The sequence below is a fragment of the Miniopterus natalensis genome, chromosome 8 (assembly GCF_054644295.1).
Source record: "Miniopterus natalensis isolate mMinNat1 chromosome 8, mMinNat1.hap1, whole genome shotgun sequence".
Classification (NCBI taxonomy): Eukaryota; Metazoa; Chordata; class Mammalia; order Chiroptera; family Miniopteridae; genus Miniopterus; species Miniopterus natalensis.
The window spans coordinates 30,740,545-30,745,229 of NC_142088.1; the positions used below are offsets into that span (position 1 = coordinate 30,740,545).

At 34.2% G+C, this 4,685-nt stretch overlaps 1 pseudogene; it reads left to right on the forward strand.

Annotated features, from left to right (window-relative positions):
- The first annotated feature begins 2,057 nt into the window (after positions 1 to 2,057).
- Positions 2,058 to 2,388, forward strand: LOC107524083 (large ribosomal subunit protein eL33 pseudogene; annotated as a pseudogene).
- Positions 2,389 to 4,685: the final 2,297 nt, after the last annotated feature.

Here is a 4,685-nt window from a genome sequence, read left to right on the forward strand (position 1 = left end):
GTGGGTAGTAGAGCCAGACAGATGGTTGTAAAATGTCCTGTTGTAGTTGAAGGACTTGGGCATATCTGACTATAGATATTCAACATTGAGGCAATGACATTGGCAGTGGGACTTGATAGGCAAATTTATGAGTGATTACTTTGACCAATGTTTCAAGACCCCTTCTTTAACTTCCTCTTAGTTCCCAAGGTAGAGTTAATTTTCCCCTTATTTTTGTTCTTATAGAATTATATTGATAACTACTTCCCTTTAGCCTAGAAAATTGGACTAGACTCAAATTTCCCTGACATTTAGTAAAATGAAGTGTACTATACAGTGTAATCATTTTGGACACATGAAATATCTGTATTCCTATATAAATTTATATCCTTTGCTGTTAAGCCTAAGGATTTGTACTTCTATCCTTATTATTTTGCAGCAGAAAATTACCCCAAGATTAAACAGAAAGTTCAAAGAGGTTACAGGACTCTCAAAATTACTCATTGGAACTGGAACTGAATAACACACTTTCCAAAAGTTTTTCACCATGTTTTCCACTAAGTCACTGATTGCAGTAACAATATTTTTATACAATTTAGGAATTGTGTGAATAAAAGTTTGTAATTTAATCTTCTTCTATTTTCTAATGGGGGATTGTAAAAGGATAGAGAGAAGAAAAAGAATAAAGTTATAGAGTTAATGGCCAATTTTAAAAAACACTATTTTTCTGATTTTTGGCTTATGATTAATCTTTAAGTAATGTCCAGTATTGCTGTAATTTAAAAAATTTGAGTAAATACTCATTAATTTATACGGAATGATGGAATCCGTTCTTAGGGGATGCAAGAGAAGTTACGTATGTGTTTGTGTGTGTTTATATGTGTGTCTCTATGTATGTTTATGTACATACATAAATATATATTATATATAATATAAACATATACTTTTAAAGGTTGACAAAAATTTGAGCAAGTAAAATTTCCTGGAAATTGCCTTAATGTACGTGTTTGAACTATGAAAGTTTCTGAAGTATTATAATTATGTCCTTCTGAATGAAGTCTTTATATATTTATGTTTCAATGATAATGACTTGCCATTATAATTATTGTAATTATATTTGAAAATTCATAGAAAGTTGGAATTCATCTCATTACTTAACACACTGACACCCCCCAGAACAGCGTAATTACTTTATGAATTTTACTACCAAGGTGACACAGAGGCTAGGATACAACATTTTGTAGGAGTTCAAGAGCTGCTTGTTGGGTCTTCAGTTAACTTAATCATTCTCAGGATTGAAGCTCCACTCTGCACATCCCACTAGACTCTATCAAATATAATTTGTCATCTGAGTCATACTTAGGAATCTTCAGCAGTATCCAACACAGCTGCAATAGCTTTTCAAATGAAGCCAATTCTGTCTGAAGATAAAAGGGAAGCCCAAATCATAATCTTCTGATAGGAGCATGAGATAAGCCAAAGCCAAATTATTGTATTTGCATGCTTCAAATGGAGATTGATTTTAATTCCTATCAATGTTTTTAATGTTCATCTACTCAGTGGGAGTCCAGAATTATTTTAATGCAAATAATTCTTAAGGACACAGAGATTTAGAGGCTTCTGTCTCTTTTTCCCCAAATAAATGGAAGTAAATGTGGCCTTTCCATGTTTAACTTATCACGACTATTACTCTATACAACTAACTCCTCTTCAGATCAACGTCAGTGCTCATGTAAAAATTATCCTGCTGAACTGTCTGAAGACTTTATGTTTGTCTATATGTTAAATCATGTTTAAAGAAGCTCTATATTTATGTATACTGTTGGTCTATGAAATCACACCAACATTAGATTCTTGGTAGAGGAGGCTGTTGCACATGGGCTCCTTTTGTTCCCAAGGATCTAAGTGTTGCCCTCCAGAGTCTTGGTTTTCATGTGGTAGCTTTTTTTTATAGTTATGCATCTATTTTGTTCTTTCTTATAGGCCATTCTTATTTCTTATCCCAGTGGAGTATTTAAAATATTAGGTGTTCGCTTTCTGCCATCTTGGGGCCTGTGGAGACCTGCTAGGAACAAGATATGTCTGGAAGGCTGTGGTCCAAAGTCATTTTTACTGGCTTAAGTAGGGTCTTTGGAACAGAAGGAACACAGAGCTCTTCTTAAAATTGAAGATGCTTATGCTTGAGATGAAACTGAATTCTATTTGAGCAAGAGATGTGTTTATATGTACAAAGCAAAGAACAACACAGTGACTTCTGGTGGCAAACCAAACAAAACCAGAGTAATCTGAGGAAAGATCACTTGTGCCCCTGGAAACAGTGGCATGGTTTGTGCCAAATTCTGAAGCAACCTTCCTACTAAGGCCATTGGACACAGAATTCATGTGATGATGTACCCCTCAAGGATTTAAAAACTTATTGAAAAGTAAATAAATAAAAGTGTGGGGAAAAATTAGGTGTTTAATATTATAGGCATTTCTTAAAATTTACAAGACCCAGACCAGGAATTCACCTCTACCCTTCACCATTTTACAGATGTGAGCTACATTTCATGAAGTGATTACGTCAAGACATCTGACTAATGAAAACAAACCATTCCAAGTAGGAAAGATCCACATGGAAATTATGGCATCTTGATTATTCAAAGTGTTCATCTTTGGTGATACTGAATAGATTACTATTACTTTATTTCTATTCTTTAATGTCCAGCAATACTCTCTATTTTCTACCCCTACCCCAACAAGAGGCTCTTTTAGCCAATTTCTGATATGCAGTTCATCCTCTTTCAGACACTGCCTGCTTAACAAATTGAATGGCTCTCTTTTTCTAATAACTAACATACGTATTTGTTTCCAGGCCTTTGCATATGCTGACTCTCTGTCTGAAACAATTTTTGCTCACCTCTACATGCTCAAAACCTTCTCAATTTTCAAGATCCAGCCCAAAGATCACCCAATAAAGGAAAATTTTTGGATCCTCCCTTGCTGAGATCATTCTCCTCCTCTTCTAATCTCCTTTACCTTTTTTGTGGCTCTTAGTTTCTTTTTATTTATAGCTTTTAAAAAAAAAATCTTTACTAGACTGAAAGCTACTTGAGGGCAGGCTTTAAGTTTATTCATCATTTTATACCCCATAATAGCTATTACATGGCCTTGCCTATGGTAGGCAATTTATAAATATCATATGGCATGTGATTTAAAATATGAAACACTTAATCCAGCAAAATACATGGAAAGTAATCAATTTCTTTTGTGTCCTTTATAACTCATGTAATTTTCAGTAAACTAATTATTCCCAGTATTTCCATCACTCTGAAAAAAAGGGAAGTCACTCTCTCCAGCATAGGAAATCTTTGGATTTATAATGGATTTTTAAAACTTCCAGATGTTATGAATTTATTTCTAAAATAGAAAAAAATAAACAATAGAACTGGTTAGCAAACAAATTGAAAGCAGTCAAACTCTGTGTTTACCACAAGTATCACAAATAAAAGACCACAAAAAAATTATAAAATGGAAAGAATAAGGTATTTTACCCAGGATTATAAGAGAGAATGACAGAAAAGTCAAAGTTAATTTCAAAATGAATTTAAATAATATGAAATAGAAATGCATCACAATTTTAATCTGTTTTATTTTAGGGGTGAAAATAAAATAGCATATAAATGAGAATCATGAGAAAAAATGCTTCAAAGAAGCATCCCTTTTTTTCAAATTCAAATTTGATTCAATTTCTTTGCACTTGAAATTTTAAAAAGGAAAAAAATAATGTAAAGTATCAAATCAAAATACGGAAAATTTCCCTTCCCTTCCACAAATCCAGATACTCTGCGTGTAATGTAAGACAAATGCTTAAAGCTTTGTTTTATTGCTGATTTTTTTTTTTTGGTTTAAATTACCTGGAGAATTGTGGAAACTTCTGTCTGTTGAATATTTCAATGGATATATAGAAGTCAGGGAACAGTACCCTCAAAAGGTCCCCTGTATGTAAGAATTGGAATCCATTTTTTTTCTGTTTTGGTTGTTAGAGGCAAGACTAGCTGCAAAGTGGGCAGCCACATTGACCTAGATTCGGCATCAGGGTTGTATCATTCTTGATTGCTGCCTGGTGTGAGCTGAAAAAGGCACTCCCAAAATTTCAGTTACTGTGTGACCGACAGTGGAGGCCAACAACTGAAAGTACTTGGAGGCAGCACTGATCAAAGTGGGTAGGACTGTGTGAGAATCTCCTGACCTTCCCTATCTTCCAGCAACATACTATTATGACAGGGAAGGGAAGGAAAAAAAAGAAATGTATTTGCTCATTATTAGTTATGATGACTAATTAAGAGGAAATTCATAGCTAAATCATATCGATTTAGTGGGGGGGAGGGGGTAGATCTTGGGAGATTTCAGTGAAATTAACAACAAGTTGAGGAGGGTAATTTTATATTCACACTTTTTGTTACAGCCAACGCCAGGGCAGAATATGGCCAGACAGTCAATTGGGACAGCATGACACACCACTGGAAAAAATGATGTTGAGTTGAGTGCAGAGTTACAAGAAAAGTAAAATCATTGTTGAAGCCACGTTAGCATACCCTGCTCATAATTATATCGGATTCTCTAGACACTTCTTTTGGAAGATTCCCCAAAACAAAAGCAGAGAAATTACATAAATGGTTTTCCAGCCCAACCTTTCTGATTTAGTATGTCGTAAGTTGCTTGCA